Source organism: Neovison vison, chromosome X (assembly GCF_020171115.1).
Source record: "Neovison vison isolate M4711 chromosome X, ASM_NN_V1, whole genome shotgun sequence".
Taxonomy (NCBI): Eukaryota; Metazoa; Chordata; class Mammalia; order Carnivora; family Mustelidae; genus Neogale; species Neogale vison.
The window spans coordinates 35,300,831-35,323,241 of record NC_058105.1 but is presented as its reverse complement, the minus strand read 5'-3'; the positions used below and the strand labels follow the sequence as shown (position 1 = coordinate 35,323,241).

At 35.8% G+C, this 22,411-nt stretch overlaps 1 pseudogene; it reads right to left on the bottom strand.

The window, feature by feature from the left end:
- Positions 1-22,411, bottom strand: part of LOC122896541 — a 78,203-nt pseudogene that overhangs the window by 20,393 nt on the left and 35,399 nt on the right.

Below are 22,411 nucleotides of genomic sequence, written 5' to 3'. Positions count from 1 at the left end.
TTCAGCATTTGAAAACCAGCTAATGCATTCCATCACATCAGCAGACTAAAGAAGAAACATCATATGATATCAATAGATATAGAAAAAAGCACTGACAAAATAAACTATTCACGATAAAAACTCAGCTAGCAATAGAGGAGCTCTTCCTTAACTTAATAAAGAATATTTACAAAATGCTTTCAGCTAATATCCTATTTAATGATGAGAAACTAGGTACCTTCCTGCTAATATTAGGAGCAAGACAATGTTGTCAGTTCTCATCACTTTTAGCCAACTTCATCCTGGAAATCCTCACTAATGCAGTAAGACAAGAAAAGGAAATAGAAGGTTTATAGATGAGAAGGAAGAAATAAAACTGTTTTTGTTTGCAGATGAAATGATTGTGTATGTAGAATATCCCAAAGAGTTAACAAAACAGGAACTATAAACAGTTATAGCAAGATTGTAGTATAAAAGATTATTACACAATAAAAAATTGTTTTCCTATATTGCAGCAATGAAAATTAGAATTTGGAATTAAAAAAATACAATTTATGTATTGCCTAATTTACTTTGTTCATATTTTGTTGAGACTTTTGTGTCTATATTTATAAGAGATATTGGTCAGTTAATTTTCTTGGCATTATTTTATCTAGTTTTGGTATCAGAGTCTTATAGAATGATGTGAGAAGTGTTCTAGTTTTGGAAAATCTTGAGGATTGGTATTAATTTTTAAAATCTTTGGTAGGCTTCAGAACAGTCATTGAATATGGACTTTTCTTTGTCTGAAGGTTTTTTAATAATTTCATGCCTTTATTATAGGTCTATTTAGATTGTCTATGTCTTACTGAGTCAGTTTTAGAAGTTTGTGGGATTTTAAAAATATTAATATCCTTTGTGTTTTAGAAAAAAATTAAGTTTACAGAGAAATTGCATAGTACAGTTTTTATAAGGATCCTCCTTCACAGTTTCTCTTATTATCAATATCTTGCATTAATGTGGTATATTTGTTACAATGATGAGCCAATTGTGATAAATTATTAACTAAAAACCACAGTTTACATTAAGGTTTACTGTTGGTGTTGTGCATTCTAGGAGTTTTGACAAATGTATAGTGACATGTACCTATGATTATAGTATCATTCAGAATATTTTTACAGCTCTAAAAATCCTTTTGACTCCACGTATTCATCTCTCCCACCCTCCTATCCCTGGGAATACCACTGATCTTTTAATTATCTCCATAGATTTGCCTTTTTCAGAATGCCAGATTGGATTCTTTAACTGAGGAATATATATTTAAAATTCCTCCATGTCTTTTTTGTGGGTTGATAGCTAATTTCTTTTTATCATTGAATATTAATCCTTTGAATGGATGTATAAGAGGTTTTTTTAAAAAATCTATTTACCTATATGAAAGACATCTTGGTTGTCTCCAAGTTTTGGCAATTATGAATAAAATTGCTATCAACATTCATGTGCAAATTTTATATGGACATGTTTTCAAGTCATTTGAATAAATATCAAGGAACAGAGTTGCTGGATCATATAAGACTATGTTTAGATTTGTAAGAAACTACCAACTGTCTTCCAAAGTGGCTATAAAATTTTTGCATTTCCAGCAATAATGAATGAGAGTCCCATACTCACCAGCATTTGGTGGTGTCATATTTTTGGATCTTAGCCATTCTAATAGATGTGTAGTAGTGCTTAACTTTTTAAATTTTGCATATCTTTGTTATTAATTTACTTTTTTTAAAAAAAAATCTTATTTATTTATTTGATGGACAGAGATCACAAGCAGGGAGAGAAGCACGCAGAGAGAGAGTGGGGGAAGCAGGCTCCCTGCTGAGCAGAGAGCCCGATGTGGGGCTGGATCCCAAGACCCTGGGACCATGACCTGAACTGAAGGAAGAGGCTTTAACCCACTAAGACACCCAGGCGCCCCTATTCATTTACATTTGTTGTTAGACAAATCATCTAGACAGAACCTAAGATTTCACAAGAGACACATATAAAATCTAGATGCTCTACATTAAGTAAAACTCCTTAAGGTTTCTTTTTCTTTTCTTTCTTTCTTTCTTTCTTTTTTTTTCTTACAAAACAGATAAATATGACAGTTTTTTTTTCTGGACAGAATTCATGCTTGGGTGAAAAACATGATCTGCACAGAATATTTGCTATTAAGGGAAACTCATTTTACCAGCAAAAGCACCAGTCAAATTTTCAGAAAATGATGGGCGTTTATTTAAACAAGTTTTATTTGAGTAATTCCTCTGGTATTTTTGTCTTTCAGCAAGAAGACATAAAACTATAAACACATTCTATGACTTTAAGATCTCAAATTTCTTTCATCCTTTGTGTATGAATACAGGAATGTGGTCTATGTCTAACCCTAACTGTGTTATTGTCTCCAAACAATAGATTTGACTAACATTTAGCCATGTATAAAGGAGATTTTTGGCTTTCATCACAAAATTTTAATAACTTTGTTATCATCCCCGGACCAAAAAAATCGCAGTGCAATCAAAATAGTCACTCCACACGTGACATCTTCTCATTATGAGCAATTACCAGGAATATACTCCTCAGTATTTACATTAATTCTCTTCTTTCTCTGCACACCACTCTCCAATCTTTCATTTGCTTCTAACACTGAACCTCCCCTTTTTTTTTGTTAAATGTGAGGTAAGCCTCATGAACATTTCCATGCACAAAGAGTTCTATAAAAGTGAACTACAGTCTTAATTAGCATCTCTGTAAAAAAAAAACCATTGGTTTCCATAAAAGATAGTAAAAGTTCCTGAAAGCTGAAAATGATCTGTAGACAACCTAGCCTACACTTCCCTGCAGGATTACCTTTGAATAATTCTCCCACCAGCAGCCCTAAATCATTATCTATCATATTTTATAGATTTCTAGAGACAGCTTTTGAGACAACCTTGCAGTGTTAATGTTTAATGTTCCATAAACTATTGTCAGGATAAAAATCCTCTTTTCTAACCTGTGGTTTTATCTTATTTCCATTTAAATTCTCTCTGAAGGTGGCTACTATTCATCAAGTTCATTTACATTCTGACAACTGTTATTAATAAACGGCATGAGGCTTATGTTTTAAACTCCAATGTCAATTTTCAGCTGTCATTTACCTGACCTCTCAGCAGAACTGGCACAGGTGATCACTCCTTCAAAGTTGATATTTCTTATTCACTTGGCTTCCAGTAAACTACTTTAGTCAGCTTTTTAAATTTTTCTGTTGCCTCACTAGCTGTTCTATCTGTCTTATTTTCTGGATTCTTCTCTACTCCCACCTTTTAAAATGTTGGAGTGTCCCAGGACTCAATCCTTAGTTCTCTTTTCTTCTCTATCTACATTTGTTTCATCTGTGATGTCATTTCTTGACCTTAAATACCATCTACACACTAAAGGCTCCCAAATTTATATCTTCATCACACCTTCACCATCCTCGGAGTCATCCTTATTTTCTCTCCATAACTCACATACAGTTTATTATCAAGTCTTATAGGCTCTATCATAAGATATCTTCAGATGTGTCTAAAATCTCAACACCTTTCACAACTAAACACTTCTGCCTATGTCAAAGCCATTATCCTCTCTCACTTACATTATTGCAATAGATTTCTGACTAGTTCTCTTGTTTCTACTCTTGTGCCCTGATAGTGTGTTTTCCATATAACATTCAGACTAAGCTTTCAGCTATTAACTGAATTGTGTCCCCCTAAAATTCATGTTGAAGTCCTAACCCCCCAATGTGATGATATTTGGAGATAAGAAATTTGGGAGGTGATTAGGCTTAGAAGAAGTCATGAGGAAGGGGTCCCTATGATGGGGTTAGTGCCCTTATAGGAAGAGACACAAGAGAACTTGCTCCCTCCCACTGTTTCTGTATGTATGGAGGCAAGACCATGTGAAGACATACCAATAAGTTAGCTGTCTGAAATCTAAGGAGAGAGTTCTTAGTAGACATCTATTCTGTGGGCACCTTGATCTTGGATTTTCAGTCTATAGAACTATAAGAAATAAATTTGTATTGTTTAAGCCCCCTAATCTTTGGTGATTTTTATGGCAGCCTGAGCTGACTAAGATCCTTCTAAAATATATATATAAATTATATCATGTAATTTTCCTACTCAAAACTTTCAAATGACTTTCTATCAATTCTAGAACAAAGTCCAAAGACCTTGCTATCACCTCTAAGGTTCTCTATGATCTAGATTCCTGCTACTTCTCTAAACTCCTCTCTTAAACAGGATACTCCTGGCTCATAGTATTTCTGCTGCTCTGGCTTCTTTCCTGTTGCTAGGTTATTGCAAGGTTCTCCTCTGTCCTGGGATTTTGCATTTGTTGATCCAGCCCCTCTTTCTCCTGATGGTGGCATTATTCACTCTCTACCTTTAGATTTTTTTCAAATATCATCTCAAAAATGCCTATTTAAAATAGCCATGTCTTTATCCATTACTTTTTATCCTCTCATCCTGATGAATTTTCCTGTATAAACTTATCATTAGATGATATTATCTTTCTATATCTACTTTCTTTTCTCCCACTATATGCTAAGTTTCATGAGGGCAGGGAGGGGTTATGTCTGTTTTAATCACTGTTGTATATTTGTGTGTGGTATATATTTGATAAATGTTTAATGAAAAAAATGTTTGAGTTTATTTTCATAATCACTGCTCTCCATCTGACTCTTTTGTTTAACTCTGAAAGTTAAGGTAAGAAAAGGACAACCTGGAGGGACTTTAATGACCAAACATGAAAAATCTATTTAGGAACTCTTTTCAGTATAACAGAATATCAAATTTTTATTTTGATGTTTCCACACACCGCTAAGTGCTCTGTTCTTTTACCCTTATAAAATACATGTTTGTGGTTGGGTAGTCTTCATGGTTGAGGATGAAGGAACCATCTGATACCTGTAGAAGTGAATTCAGATCCTGTTAAATTTTCTATTTAGTCTAATCCTGTGATTTGTTAATTCATCAAATATTGAATATCTGGGGGAAAATAGGCTAGAAAATAAAGACGGATGAAGTCTAGTCCATGACATTGAAAAACTCAGTCTTATGGGAGGGAGAGGCATACAATAAAATAATTTCAATAATTACATACTGGGGTAGGATTCAAGCTATAGTGTGGGAACCTAGGGGAAAAGAATACCAAAAGATGCCTGGAAAAGTCAAAGATTGCTTCATAGAGGAGGTAACATTTTAACTGATAGATAAAAGAAGAATGAGGCATGTTACCAGGTGACATATGCAGGGACTGTTTCTTTTTTTTTTTTTCTCCCAATTTATTTATTTTCAGAAAAACAGTATTCATTATTTTTTCACCACACCCAGTGCTATTATAGAGGGCACGGCTTGCATGGAGCAGGGACTGTTTCTTGAAGGATGTGGTGCATGATCTGGGCATGGCAAAAAGTTATGATCGTATAAAAGGGAATCTACGGAGGAGTAAATAAACAGCATGGACAAAGTCACAGAGTCACATGAATTAAAAACAATTCATGGTTTGAATGATTGCAAATAATGAGTGTATTGGGAGATATGGAATATAAGACTAATATAGTCAATCCAGACTTATTCTGAGATTTCCAGAATGGCTAATTAGCAGAACACACTATTGCAAATTCCATTCCCTCAATGCACACAGCTGGTTATCAGTTAAGAGGGAAATTTGATAAACTAGTCTAAACTATAGTATAATGACACATTTGCTAATGCTTTCAGGGACACTTAAATTTTATAGGAAGATGCCCAGACAAGATACTGTGTTTTCTAGCAGAATTTTGGCATGGGCAAGTAGATCAGATTCAAACTAATAAATTTCCAGTAAGGATTCCTGCCCTTAAAAATCATACCATCATGATCTCTATCTGCCATGTCAACTCACTGCAGTAGCAGATTTTAAATTTTCCTTCAATACTCTGTCTATAAGGGACAAGAAAATGAATGAATTTAGTTATAAGAATGTCAATGAATTATTCCCCCTGATTGAAATTCCAAATACCCAGAAGAGATTAAAATAAATAGTGTGACTTAGAAAATACTTGGTTAAAAAAAAAAGGAATGGAAGCAGCTGTGCTTTACCTAAGTAAAGACTAATACATAAAGGGAAAAAAAAATCCATCTGTTTTGAGTCATGAAATCATCCTCCAGGCTCCAAGGAGAGCTTATATCCAAGTGGGAGAGAAAGTGATTCTCTCTGTGAAACTCAATTCTAAAGAACAGCATCTTTTCCTTGAGGCCTCCTGGTGGGATAGCTCTTCCTCTTTCATCAGTCTAGGTTACAGAACTGCAGATATATGTAAAGGTTAAATTACAGTACCTCAGCTGGAACATTTAAGACCTGATGGTTGTTCATACCCTCAGTGGTGCACTAAAAATCAGAGCTCTAAAAATAGAACATAAAGAACATAAAGAACATGTTCTTTTAAAAAAGAAGGTAAAATGAAAATGAGTTCAGTTTAGAAAAATGAAGCAAGTAAAGGGATCTGGACATTTAAAAATGCCATATTACCATGTAGAGAAAAGAAAGTTCTAACAAGTATACCATTTCATGCCAAGTGAACCCTGTATTGACCTAAAAACAGGCTTCTATTTATTGATTATTAATATGAAGCTACATATGTATCTTGGGTACTGTGTTAAGTGATGTCGATGATGACAAAAAGATCCTTTGTCATTTGCCTAGAATCTAAGTGTGGAAGCTAGTCATATATTGAGAACATTAAAGTCCATGGAAGTATTTGGTACTGACATACATATTCATGCGGTGGGCATTTCAAGTAAGGAAATGGTCACTGAAGGATGGGGTTAAATAGGGCAGCTCCTATGGAAAAGATGAATCTTGAACTTAGCGCTTTGAAAGAAGGAAATTGGGGTTTTGAATGGTGAGAAGAAAGGAAAGAAAGCATTTCAGATATAAGGAAGTAGAACAAGTGAAGGTATAGAGGCAAGAATCTGGTATGTGATTTTAAGGGGGCCAGTTTGACAGAACTGAGGCTAGCGATCATGTTGGGGATTAGTGTGGGGTTAGAATGAATAGCTAGGGTGGAGTCAGTTGATGGAAGACTTGGAATGCCAGGTTGATTAGTTTTGGCTTTATCCTATGGGCAAATGGATGGCCTTGTAGAGGAATGACATGCTGAAAGCAGTGCCTTAAGATTAATCTAGCAGTGGATTTCAGAAGGATTTGCTTGTCTGTGTGTGGTAAATGATTGATAGGTGTGGGACTAGTGATAGAGTTAACTCCCAGTTATTGCATTAAGGCTTATCAGAAGAATCTTTAAATTCTTCTCTAAGTGATTAGAATAGGGAACAAAGCCATGCTAGTTTTTTTCCCCTTCCAGTTCATTTGTTGACATTATTATATTTACTGTAGTTTTCTCTTCTTCTAATTTAGCATGCTGCTCAGAGGAGTTGTAAAGGAGGCAATGTTCAGGGTGTGTAAACATCTCCCCCTAACTTCTTGCCCACCTCCCTCCTCCCCATCCTGATCTACACTCAGGGGCGTTATGATCCATTCTTCCATTCCCTGGGGAAGATGTGAGTCATTCAGCCTGTAATTGTTAAAAGCCCCCAAGGCTGGACTTGGTGCCTTGCTTTAGTCCTCAGCATGAGTATAAACTGGATTACTTTCCATTTTCTTCAAAATCACCTCTTCCCAATGTGACTTCATTATTTGAAATTATGCAAAGTCCTAATAACACAGACATATCCCTATTGAAATGGAAATACAAACACCCATCAAAACGCCAGATAGGGATGAGCTGGAGATTATTGATGTTATTGCCCCCCCAGTTCAATTCAGGTCAGCCCAAGGATTATTTATTGAACATACCCATCAGGGATTTATGGACTACATAGGGAAAAAGCTTTATCCATATAACATAGACATATAAGCACAAAAACATGAAAAACCACATTGAACAGTTAAATAGCAACATGCAATGCTTATGATTAGTGCACAGACAACTGTATGAACTGACCACAATAATTACTTGACATTAAAAAGAAAACTCTAAGCCCTGCAGTAGTACGCATGTTATGGACATTAAATCAATTTTATGTATCTCATCTCTGAGTTTCTCCAATCTGGTATGGGCTGACATGAGAACTGACAGTTAATTGACTCCGTATCAAAACATCATTTTCAAATAAGCTTTTTCTTCTTGTTTTTGAGTTTTGCCTTTTCAACATTCTTTCCAACTAGTTGAGTTATCCTATCATTGAGTACCGTTTTCTCTCTTACAATTAAGGGGATTAGTTTCTCACTGAGAAATATTATCTGAGTATGTCTATGCAAAGATCTTACTTTGAAGAGTAGACTGTAGGGTTATGTAGGAAGTTAATGTGTTCACTCTATCTGTAGATTGATGAGGCAGAATTGGAATCTCTCAGTGGTGCTGCAGTCATATTTGGAAATGAAGCTTGCTTTTTGTGCCAATAAATATGTGCCTCTGCTCGTAGAAATATTTTGAGGATGCTGAGTTTTTGTTGGCAGGTTTGAGAAGGGGTGGGATTAATTAGAGTAACTCTCTAAAGGAAAATTGTACTTTGGAATCATTCTAACAAGGAAGGGATGTGCTGCGATTCCAAGAGGAGCTGGTTCTTGAATAGCACTAAAATTCATTGGGTTGCCTGGCCTATCAATCCATAAGTACTCCTTAAGATAAGCTGTGTGTATTCTGTGTATGCTGCCTGATTGAGAGCAAGGGCCTGAAGGAAGATGATCTAGGGGATGATGGGATTTGTGAAGGGAAAGCAAAGAAGAGAAAAAGAGAGAGTAGGAGAGAGGGGGAGAGAGAGAGACAAAGGAGAGGGAGGGAGGGAGCAAGAGAGGGAAAGAGGGAAGGAGGGATGCAGAAGGCGAGTGAAGAGGAGAGAGGGACAATATTAATAAATGAGAAGCAGAATGGGAGAGGGAGTTGCACATACTTGGGTTTGGACCATTGACAAGGCAATAGAGCAACATAATCCTGGTGTTTCAGGAGAATGATTGTTCAGAACATAGAGAGTATAAGAAGAAGACATGGATGACCAAAAAATGACTTATTTGGACACCTAAAATATTGCTTGATTCTCCAAAGACCTTTACTTTTCTATGTCTAGCATATATAGCACATTGAAATCACATGAAGGGAGAATGTTCCAGGGCTAGTTTTACTCATGGTATTGCAAGTTTGAGGTATTTGGAGCTACTTAAGGTATCAAAACAATGTACTTCAAAACGATTGAGTATTTTTGAAAATTTATTGCTTAGTAACTTTTTGTATATTATGTAGGCAATCCCTATACTTTCCCTATAGCAAGATAATTTAAAGGTAATTAGGCAATTATGCATAATGTGTACAAATACGCATTTATACAGAACCTAGCTACTGAGTAATAATATTTTGAGAGTATTCTATTTTTAAATAATCATGAATCCTCTTCCTCAAAACTCTCATTTTCTGCTATTTTAAAGTGAGGCCCCTAATAAGCTTTTTTTCTACTTCTCCAACCAAGCTTTGTATACCAAGTAGACACAGGCAGGAGATGGAGGTGGAAGGAATGGGGAAGATGGGGCAACAAACCCCACTACGATATTTTGCAGCCTTGGCTCCTAGTGAGGATCTTACTGCAAAAATCCTGTTTAATGTGTATAGATTTCTAGAAACTCAACATAAGAGCCAAGATATAATATTATTTTCTTATTTGGTATAAACAACTAATTATTTTACGGTCACATTGCTCCAAACTAGTGCTAAGATATGGTTATGAGTCAACTTCAAAAAGCTAGCTCCATATCATTAGACTGACCATCTTGGCCCAACTGATAGCATTTCTGGCTGTGGCCATCATCCCAAAGTGGTTATTTGGAGTTCCCAAATAAAAAACCCTTAGACTCACATCAAAAGAAATGAGGCCTAAAAGATTATGCAAGGCATTTGAAAAATATCAAAAAGTAGGCTATTAACATTGAAAGACTTTCACTTAGGGGTGTCTGGGTGGCTCAGGTGGATAAGGGTCCAATTCTTGATTTTGGCTCAAGTCTTGTCTTCAGGGTTTTAAGACCAAGCCCCTCACTGGGCTCCATGCTTAGTGGGGAATCTTCTCTCTTTTTCCCTTTCCCTCTGTCCTTCACAATGCATTCTCTCTCAAAATAAATAAATGTTAAAGGCTCTAACTTGGAAGAATGTGGAAAATCAAGGTAATTTCATAGTCAGCATTAAAAATACTTATTTCTCAGTTTAAACGCTGAGCAAGAGCTTTCTGCATCTTCTTGGGGTTTTTTCCTTAATTGTAGTAGGACTGGGGCACCTGGATGGTATGGCTGATTAAGTGCCCGACTCTTGGTTTCAGCTCAGGTGGTGATCTCAGGGTCTTAAGATTGAGCCTCACTTCATATTCCACAGTCAGCATGGAGTCTGCTTGAGTTTGTCTCTCCCTTCCCTTCCATCCCTCCCCTACTGTACTCCCTTGATCTCTTTCAAATAAATAAATCAATCTTAAAAAAATAATTATAGTAGGATTACCAGGATTCACACAGAACTCTGGAGCCTACAGGAACTCTGGAGGCAACCTGGCTGTGTACTTCTCTGCTTTCACAAAAAATCTACACAGAGTTGAATGGAATGATTTCTATTACTTCCAAGATGATTTTTTTCCAAGGGTTTAATGACACATGTGGGAGAAATAACTTTTTTTCAGAGTAGCTGATGTAAGGGGATATTCCTATATAACTGTCTCAACAAGACTCAAAATGAAAGAAAAGTTCTGATTTAACCTCAATAGGAGAAATAACTCTCACCTCTTGTTGATTAGATTTCATCAACTGTAATTTTACCTTCTTTACTTTTCACAGTCAAAGAAGTATTTGTTAAGGAAGTGTAATAGGTGTTTCTTTCATGGCCTTTGAGCAAATGTGCTGTTATAAAGAGAGCTCCAGTGTTCCCAGAATTTCAAAGAAATAAGTTCATCTCAGCAGCTCCCGGAAGGGTTTCATTCATTTACCAAGGAAACTTTATAATAAAGGTTATAAAAATGTATAAAAGTAGTATGTATAACACACTACCTACCATAGTGAATAATCTCTTAAAAATGCTCACTTGGTGGAATAATCTTGAACCAGATTTGCTATTAATGAGAATATTCTTTGAAGAATTAAAAAATCTAAAAGAGTATAAAAGCTCTTTGTAATTCACTGTCCATCCTAGAATCGAGTAGGAAACTGATTTAACTCCTTATTTTCAAGATAACAGGGTATGCTGGTATGATGTTCTCCTGAAAAACAGCTCAGAGACCTGGAGGTGTCCATAGAGTTTAAAGTCAGTTCTCTCTGCTTGACTTATTTCACTCAGCATAATCTCTTCCAGTCCGGTCCATGTTGCTACAAAAGTTGGGTATTCATCCTTTCTGATGGAGGCATAATACTCCATAGTGTATATGGACCACATCTTCCTTATCCATTCATCTGTTAAAGTCAGTTCTCTTCACTCACACAGATGAGGCTTGCAAAGCTTATCTTTGGAGTTCCATTACATTCGTTTTCAGTGCTTTTGTCCCTATTGTGATACCTTTCTGTTTAAAGTGTGACTAATATGCATGCAATATTTTTACAATCAATTTTAAGTACACATTTTAATGAATTTTGGTAATTGCATGCAATTGTGTAAACACCACCATGATCAATATATAGAATGTTCCATCACCCTAAAAAGTTTCTTCATGTCCCATTAACTTCATTCCTTCTTATCCCTGACCCCAGGCAATCATTTATCTGTTTTATGTCACTATAGTTCTTTTCTTGAATTTCATATAAATGGAATCATACACAACGTAATATTTTATATTTGATGTTTTTTGCTTAGTGCATGGTTTCTCAGCTTGACACTAATGGACATTTGGGCTATATTCTTTTTTTTTTTTAAGATTTATTTATTTATTTGACAGAGAGATCACAAGTAGACAGAGAGGCAGGCAGAGAGAGAGAGAAGCAGGCTCCCTGCTGAGCAGAGATCCCGATGCGGGACTCGATCCCAGGACCCCGAGACCATGACCCGAGCCGAAGGCAGCGGCTTAACCCACTGAGCCACCCAGGCGCCCCTGGGCTATATTCTTTGTTATGGGGACCTGGCCTGTACTTTTTAGGATGTTGCGTAGCATTGCTGACCTCTACCTATGAGATGCTAGTCGCACTCCCCAGTTGTGATAATCAAAAATGCCTCCAGATATTGCCAGTTATTCCTGGGAGGGGGCAAAATCATTCCTGGTCAAGAACTATAGATTGACCATAATGTTTTTGAGACATATCCATGCCATATGTGTGAAAAGTTCACTATTTTATTGATGAATAGTATTCTGATTTATGAATATAACACAGTTTATTTTTTTAGTTGTATGTGACTGGGCATTGGGTTATTTCCAGTTTGGGAATATTACAAATAAAGCTACTATGAACTTCCACATAGCTATTTTTGTGTGGATATATGTTTCCCTTTCTCTTGGTTAAATATTGATGAGAGGAATTGCTAGGTTATATGATAACTCTGTGCTTAGCCTTTTGAGGAAATGCCAGACTGTTTTCTTTTCTTTTTTTTTTAAGATTTTATTTATTTAATTGACACAGAGAGAGAGAGAGAGAGAGAGATCACAAGTAGGCAGAGAGAAAGGGAGAAGCAGGCTCCCTGCTGAGCAGAGAGCCTGATGTGGGGCTCATCCCAGGACCCTGAGATCATGACCTGAGCCGAAGGCAGAGTCTTAACCCACTGAGCCACCCAGGCACCCACCAGACTTTTTTCTAAAGTGGATGAACCATTTTATATTCCCACCTTGTTCCAAATCTTCAACAACCCTTGTTATCATTCATCACTCTGAGTATAGCCATACCCATGGGTGAATAGTGATTATCTCATTGCAGTTACAATTTGTATTTCCCTAATGACTACTAATGCTAAGCATTTTTCATGTACTTATGGGCCATATGTGTATCTTTGGAGAAATGTTTATTGAAATCCTTTGCTTATGTTTAATAAAGTGGGTTGTGTTTTTGTGGTTGAATTGCAAGAGATATTTATATATTATTGATGCAAAAGCCCTTTGTCAGGTGGATGATTTGTAAATACTCCCAGGCTGTAGGTAATTTTCTGTTCTTTTCTTAATTATGTTTTTTTCTTAATTAGTTTTTCAAACAGAAAACTTTCTTAATATTAGTGGAGTCCATTTCATCAGTTTTTTTTCTATTTTATGTTTTACTGTCCTGTTTAAGAACTTTTACTTAACCTAATGTCACAAAAATTTTCGTCTGTGTTTTCTTCTAGAAGTTTAACTATTTAACTCTTAGCATTTAGATATATGACCCATTTTGAGTTATCTTTGTGTTTGGTGTGCAATAAAAGTCAAGGTTCATTTTTTTTTCTATACAACTATGCAGTTCCAACATCATCTGTTGAAAAGATCATCTTTGCTTTATGCAATTAACTTGACACTTTTGTTAAATATCAATTGACTGTATAAATATAGAACGGTACTATGTGCTTGAAAAAAATGTGTATACTTCCATTTTTGTTTGTGTTCTATAAATATGAAGTAAATTGAAGTGACTGATAGTTTTCGTCGGATCTAAGTTTTTGCCGATTTTATTTTTGTCTGGTTGTTCTATCAATTTCTAAGAGGGCTGTTAATATACACAGCATTATTGAGGAATTATCTGTTTTTCCCTTCAATTTTGTGATTTTTGCTTCATGTATTTTGAAGCTTTTCATTGGGTAAATGCACTTATGATCATTCTGTCCTATTGAATTGACTTTTTTATTGTAAGGATAATAATATATAATCTCTGGTTATATATTTTGTTTAAAAATGTATTTGATTAGAAATTATTACAGGTACCCTAGGCATCTCATGCTCACTGTTTGCATGGATGTTACTTCTAAGTTTTAATCACAGGGCTGTTGGCTGAGGCTTTGGGTCCTTAACACATGGGCCTCTCTATAAGGCCGTTCATGACATGCCAGCTGGCTTCCCCAACAGTGAGTGTTCCAGTGATGTATGAATGACCAAGATAGATTTTAAAACTTCAGCTCAGAAGTGCCATAAGCTTCATTTCTGTTATGTTGTTTTTTTTAAATTTTATTTTATTGTCAAAGTATAGTTGACATATAATGTCATATTTGTTTCAGGTGTATACCATAGTAATTTGCCAGTCTAGACATTGTACTCAGTGCTCAGCATGGTAAGTGTAGTCACCATCCATCATCATATAACATGATAATACTATTGAGTATATTCCCTATGCTGTTTTTTTCATCACCATGATTTATTTATAACTGGAAATCCATACCTTTTAATCTTCATTTATTTAGTCCATCCCCCAACCCATCTCCCCTCTGTCAAGCACCAGTTTGTTCCCTATATTTAAGTCTGTTTCTAGTATATTATGTTGGTCATCCAGATGAACTTGGTATAATTTGAGACTATACAAGAGTATAAAATACTAGGAGGTGTGTGTCATTGGGGCTGGCTTGGAGACTGGATCCTACAATAGTTTTAGAAGAGCCATCTGAAAAAAATGGTTTCTACTTAGATGTCTTGAATTCTAGAATAATTTCTTTCCTGTGTTCCTCAGGAGCTCAGAGTTGGCACATTCAGTTACCTCACAGAAGATGTCTAATGAACTGCCTTTAAAACAATAGACACTCCTGACACTCATCATTGTGCTTAGATCTTATGGTTAGAGGAGAAGAATGTAAGAACTGTAACATTTAACATAGTGTTAACTTTCAAATAAGTCACCATTCACTTGAGACAATACCACCGTGTCTGTCATTAGTGTTCATCTAGTGCAGGCCCTCATCTTATTTCCCATGGCAATGACATCTCAATTGATATCCTTGGTTCTAGTCCCTTGAATCCAATGTTTATTTTACTGCCTGGTGTATGCCTGGTGTATCTTTTTGTAGGTCTAATTATGTAACTCCCTTTTATAAAATTTTTAATGTTTCCTATTACCTATAGAAAAACAAATCTAATATACTTAGAGAATTATTTAAGGTACTTCAAAATTTGACTCCACCTCTGTATCTAGCTACATCATTCACCACCTACACTTCTTTCACAATGCAAATTTTGTCATAGTCTAATTTTTTTTCCAGAGAATTTTCTATAGAACCTTAACTCTATTAGCACTGGGAAAAAAGGTTTTGTGGTCATATAAGTTTGGGCAGTGCTGCATACTACATCCCGTACTTAGAATGCATGCAATATCGTATATTAAAAACTCTGAAAAAAATACTGTAATGAAGAGATTTAACAAGAATCAGTTATTTTACAGTTTATTGGATAATGGAACCAATTTTTGAAGACCACCTCTTAACACCCTGCAAAGAGCTCTCTCATAGAACATGTTTTGGGAAATGCTGCTCTGTCACAGGACTATTTGCAGTTTTCTAAATAACCATATTTTATTTTATTTTATTTTTCCACGGGGTGAGGAGGATACATCTGGTAGCTCATTACTGGAAGTAGAGGCCGTACAATGTCTTTTTCCCCCTTGCCAACCCAGAAAACTTCCTTATTTTTTAAAGCCTGGCTCATGTTTAATCTCTTATAAAAACCTTTTTGTCACACCATACACTTTTTCCTAAAGCAAATTTTATTGTCTATGTTATTACCAAACTTTTCTTATAACTGTTTAATATTATGTCTCACATTTTGTGTATCTGCTTCCTTCTTCCCTGGTAAGCTGTGAGCTAAGGGAAGGGACCGCATCTTATGCATTTTCCTATCTTGAGTGCCTAGCACAGTGCCAGGCATTTGAGAGGCACATTTCAGTTAATGTTCATTGCGTGAATACATATGAAGACATTAGTACAATACAAGCTGACATATAACTAAAGACTGATCCCCAAAAACTGAACACTAGAGGTGAACCATGCTCCTGGACATGAATCTAAATTCTAGAATTCTTACATTTTGAAATGTACAAGTAGTCCTTTGAGTTCATTCAAGGGAAAGTATTCCTTAACAGAGAAGCAAAACTTAAACTGGTGTTCATCTATCTTTCTTTAGCTCTAACTCATTAAAATAATGTGAAATTAGTTGATAGACCATAATATTGAGTTATTACTATGCATATTATTAAAAAATGTTTTTTCTTTTAAAGAGATGGTTAGCTCCAGGAGAATATTTCAAATCTAATAATTGGATTTTGGATTGGCTTATTCCAGGAATATATTTCCTAAATTTTTCTGAATGCTATTGAAGTTTCTTAATCTTTTTCAATCTAAGCTTCACTTTATTGGAATTGATGAATCTAAATCTGCTTATTTATTTCTAAATCAAACCTTTACTTTTGATATGATATCTAAAAGATTTTATTAGCAAGAGAGAGAGAGAGCATACATGCATGTGAGTGGGGGAAGGGGCAGACGGAGAGTGAGAGAGAATCTCAAGCAGACTTCCCTGAGCACAGAGCCCCACATGGGGCTTGATCCCACCATTGTGAGATCATGACCTGAGCTAAAATCAAGAATTGGATGCTTAACCAACTGAACCACCAGATGCCCCTTGATCTGATATCTTTAAGGAATGTTATTAAGAAATATATATTATTTTGTTTTATTTTTTATTAAGACATAATTGACATATAACAATATGTTAGTTTCAAGTGTACAACATAGTGTTTTGATATTGGTATAATTGTGAAATGATCACCACAATAAGTCTGGTTAACATGCATCACTACACACAGTTGTGATTTTTTTTTCTTGTGATAAGAACTTTTAAGATCTACTCTCTTATTAGTAACTTTCAAATATACAATACAGGATCACTTACTATCATCACCATGCTGTTCATTACTTAATCAACTTATTTTTAATCCTTACTAATATTCTCTCTTTCTTCCTTTACCATGGTTTATTTTTTCCACATTATTATTATAACCTGGCATATTTTATATTTACCTGTTTATTTTATGTATCTATTCATTAAAATATAACATCTGTGACTGTAAGGACTTTGTTGTGCTTACTGCCACATTCAGCCTTCTTAAAACATTGTCCAGAACATAATAGGTACTTAATAAATGTTAGTTGAATGAATGAATGAATGAGTGAATGAATGAATGAAATAAAGAATACATTGTGTTTTTAAGCCTCAAATGAATTATTTAAAAGCAGATTTTTTTCTTTTAATGAACGAATAATAAGCTGTTTCTAAGAGAAAGAAATTGTATTAGGTACCTAAGGCATACAAAATAAATCCTATAGAGCCATGTCTGCTCTCAAGGAGCCTTTTAGTGGGGAAGATAATGTAAGCATATAAATAACTTTAATACAAGGTAAAAATAAAACATGCAGGAAGAAAGGGCACAAATGAATTTCTATGAAAGTTAAAAGGGAAAAAAACCCCTATTTTTGGCTTATGCAATCAGGGTGAACATCATAGGCGCAAGAGAGCCTTTGACAGCTACATGGTGGGTAAACATTTGGACATGGTTTGGAAGTAAATATATTTCAGACAAAGGAAGAAGGATAAATAAAATACAGGAGTATGAAATTATAGGAATTTGAAAGTACAGGAACTTGAAGGAAGAGTGGGATTCAATCTGCCAAAATGAGAGGGGGAATTTCATGGAGATGACACATGAGCAAAGATATAGAGATGAGAAGGTGAGAAGCATTTTTTATTTTTCATCTTTTTTGAGCAAATTGTAATGGTATGTGGATCCAATAATTAGATGACAGATGAATATGGCCCATAGTATGTAAATATTAAATGAGATTATTTTTCTTTCACTAGAGGCCCAATGAAATCTTCTCTTATTTATTTAAAAACTGTTTAGTACCCTAATAATGTATAATAGTGGAGCATTTTGTTGTAAATGAAAGCTGTGAATTGAGAAAAAATGAAATGGCTTATTTCAGAATGTGTCTGATAGTCTATATGATGAGCAATAACTGGCTTGACTGAATTTTTATTTTTCAGTTGATGGTTAGTGTATGTAGATGTGAGCAAAGAATAAATGTATGTTTGGAGTGCATCTTTTGGGCTTTTATACTGATTCCATGTTCTTGTTGTCATGGCTACCTACTTTAGGCATAAAATAGAGCAGATGTTCCTTTATATGAATACCTATATAAGCTCTCTACATATAGCCTGTACTATTCATTAAATCAAAGAAAGTAGTAGGAATAACTGAATTTGTATTTAAGTGAAATTCTGCACTGGTAGTAATGAGGGGTCTATTATAGTACTTAGAATGTAATGAGGGCAGGCAGTCCCTGTGTAGTGACTCAGAATGGTTATCAAAAAACAAGAGAAGGGCAAATGAAAGCAGATGGAAAGGGCTTAAAGACAAGATGGTTCTATTTAGCAGTCTGCCTCAAACCAGCATGGTCACCATAATAAAAATAACTTTAATAATAAATAAAATTGGAGGTTGAGGAATAGTTAGCCTGATTCTTACTTTTTACTCAACTATCAGACAACAGATAGACATTTAATGGTCTATGGGGCCCTCTGCCTACAGTCCCAGGCTTCACCCTCCTTGCCCACTGGGTGTGGGGGGGGGGGGTGTAGGGGGGACGGAGCACGGACACCCGGCCCACGTCACTCTCCCGCCCTTGGCTCACAGAGTCAGCCAGACCAGCATCCTCTGCTACAGTGGGCGTTCTGCCTCACCTTTTGGTGTGTATCTTGGGCAGCCTTCCTGATGTAGACGAATACCAGGTGCGTAAGTGCCGCAGCAATGCCGCGGATGTTTCCAGCTACTTCGACCTGTGACCGTGTTGTTTTGGCCTTGCGGAGGCTGACAGAAGTCTGGTTTCCATTCCAGCAACCCCTTTCGGGTCACCGTGGTGACTAGAATGTCCAAGGAGCGGGCATAGTCTGTAAGGAGGTATGTCTGTCTGTCTGTCCCCTTCCCGGGGCGGATGCCTTTTTCTCCCACTGCGCATGCCTAGACCACAGATCCCTCCCGCAACCCCGCCTCTCTGAATGCCTTTGCTGGTCTTTGGTGGGACCTTGGTAGGGAAGACCCTCGGTTAGAAAATCTCCTTTAGCCATCAGAGAGGGTACCTTCCAGTACCAGACCCCTGCTCCCAGCCACTGCCCTTACTCTGCATTTAGTGGCCCTTTTAATGACAGTTATTTGTGAGCAGAGCTGCGCTCCTCCATGAGGGGTCCACCGCAAAATGCAGTGCTTTCCCTAAAACGCATAAACAAGCCAGTGTTCTGATTAGTCTTTTTAAGAAAGTTTCTCGCCCATAAGAATTTAATACACTTGGTCTATATATAATATTAAAACTTTACATTACTAAACAATAATTACATTAGTTAGAAATTGAACTGGGGGGGGGCGCCTGGGTGGCTCAGTGGGTTAAAGCCTCTGCCTTCGGCTCAGGTCATGATCCCAGGGTCCTGGGATCAAGCCCGGTGTCGGGCTCTCTGCTCCGCAGGGAGCCTGCTTCCTCCCCTCTCCCTCTCTGCCTGCCTCTCTGCCTACTTGTGATTTCTCTCTCTGTGTCAAATAAATAAAATCTTAAAAAAAAAAGAAAGAAAGAAATTGAACTGGGGTAAAGAGACAGGCTGAATTAACCCTTTGTGGTAGCTGAGTGCCAGAGTGCCAGGCCAGTTGGCAGAAATAATGGAAATTATGATCATGTGTCATGAGGTTGTTAGATTTGATGAGAAGGTATGAAAGCACTGCATTTAGCATGTTGTAAATGATTCAAGTTTATTATTTTATATTGCTGTCTTTTAAAAAGTTCTTTCATATCTCATCATTATATGTATTCTCCTAGTACATTTGTATTTTAATTTTTTGTAAATTTTTATTTTTAATTCACTGATTCTCAAATCTTTTTTATCTCAGGATTTCTTTACCCTCTTAAAAATTATTGAGGAATTCCAAAAGCTTTTGTTCATATAGGTTATATATATCAATGTTGGCACTGGAGATTAAAGCTAAAAAATTTAAACTATATTTACCTATTTAAAAAGAATATGAAATCTACTACATACTAATATACACCTCTATAAATGAAAGTAACTGTATTTTTAATTTTTTAATTTTTTTCTTTTATTTATTTATTTATTTTTTATAAACATATATTTTTATCCCCAGGGGTACATGTCTGTACCCCTGGATCACCTGAATCACCAGGTTTACACACTTCACAACACTCACCCCAGCACATACCATCCCCAATGTCCATAACCCCACCCCTCTCTCCCAACTCCCCTCCCCCCAGCACCCCTCAGTTTGTTTTGTGAGATTACGAGTCACTTATGGTTTGTTTCCCTCCCAATCCCATTTTGTTTCATTTATTCTTCTCTTACCCCCTTAACCCCCCATGTTGCCTCTCCACTTCCTCATATCAGGGAGATCATATGATAGTTCTTTCTCTGATTGACTTACTTCTCTAAGCATGATACCCTCTAGTTCGATCCACGTTGTCACAAATGGCAAGATTTTATTTCTTTTGATGGCTGCATAGTATTCCATTGTGTGTATATATACCACATCTTCTTTATCCATTCATCTGTTGATGGACATCTAGATTCTTTCCATAGTTTGGCTATTGTGGACATTGCTGCTATAAACATTCGGGTGCACGTGCCCCTTTGGAGCACTACGTTTGTATCTTTAGGGTAAATACCCAGTAGTGCAATTGCTGGGTGATAGGGTAGCTCTATTTTTATCATTGCACCCAAAACTATAAGATACCTAGGAATAAACCTAACCAAAGAGGCTAAGAATCTATACTCAGAAAACTATAAAGTACTCATGAAAGAAATTGAGGAAGACACAAAGTAACTGTATTTTTTAAAACAAAAATAAATTTAGTGAGAAGACTATTGTTATTTTTTACCTTTGCAAATCTTTACAATATCTGGCTTCATAAGAGACACATTAGGTAACCTCTGAAATACCCCATAACATACACATAAGAGAATAAGAGTAAAAATGACAAATTATCTCTTGGTATTTTTATGAAAATTGTTTTTAAGCTTGTGAACTCTCTCCCAAGATATATTTTTTCTAAATAACCAAATCCACATACTAATATTCTTTTTTTCCCCACATGAGATTTGAAATGCTATCAGTATTTGCTAACTGGAAAACACACACACACACACACACACACACACCCCTGGGTTTGTTCCTAAGCTTTCTGTACTCCTTCTTATTATATTTTGGCTCTAGCACCACTCTTCTAATTATTTAGGTTTATATTTTATTATTTTAATGTCAGCTATGTAAATTCTACTTCCCATTCTCATTTCACCTCATTTTAATAGGATTTTTATCTCCAGAACTCTACCGAAACAGCTTTTATTAAAGACCCCAAAGACCTACATATTGCCAAAGCCAACAGCCAGTTCTCTGTCCTTATTTTCATTTTTCAAATGTATTTGCCATGATTGGTCATTTCTTCCTTTTTGAAATATTTTCTTTTCTTGGCTTCCATAACACTACACTTACATGGTTTCTTCCTATTTCATTAACTACATATTCTAAACTTGATTACTCTCTCTTATATGAGTTCTTTTTTTTTTTAAAGAGAGGGGTGGGAGGGACAGAAGGAAAGGGAGAGAGAGAATCTTAAGGAGGCTCGACACCAGTGCCAGCCCGATGCGGGGCTCAATCTCATAACCCTGAGATCATGACCTGAGTTAAAATCAGGAGTTGCATGCTTAACCAGCTAAGCTGCCCAGGTGCCCCTCTCTTACATGACTTGTAACTGTTAAAATGGTTAAGTTATATCCTGGGCCACTTTCTCTTCTCTATCTATACTCTCTCCTTAGGCATTGCAAGGAATCACAGAACTTAAAATACCACTTAAAAGCCAGTAACTCAAATTTACCTCTCAAAGGAATAGCCATGACAATCATAATTAAAAAAGAATAAAGCTGGAGAATTACACTACTGGGTATTGAGATCTATTCTAAAACTGTAGTGATTAAAACAGATATAAAAATAAACAAACTTTTTAATGGAACAAAATGTAGTAAAAAGAAAAAACCCATATACCTGCATATACACAGTCCCCTGTTTCATGACAAAATGACACCATAGTACATTAGGGAATGGATACTTTTTAAAATAGTACTGGCTCAATCAGATATCCAAGTGGGGAAAATTATATCTTGACCCTTACTTCACATCATATACAATTTTAGATGTATTGTATATGAAAGGTAAATTGATAAAAGCTTTTAGAGGAAAACATGGAAAATATATTATCTTGGAGAAGGCAAAGAGTTCTTAAAAGAGTTAATCATAAAAGAAAAAAATGACAGTTTATACTATATTGTGATTTAAAACTTATTTTTATCAAAGATTCCATTAAGAGAATTAAGAGGTAACTTATAAAATGGGACATGATATTTATGAGACACATAAAACTAGCAAATGA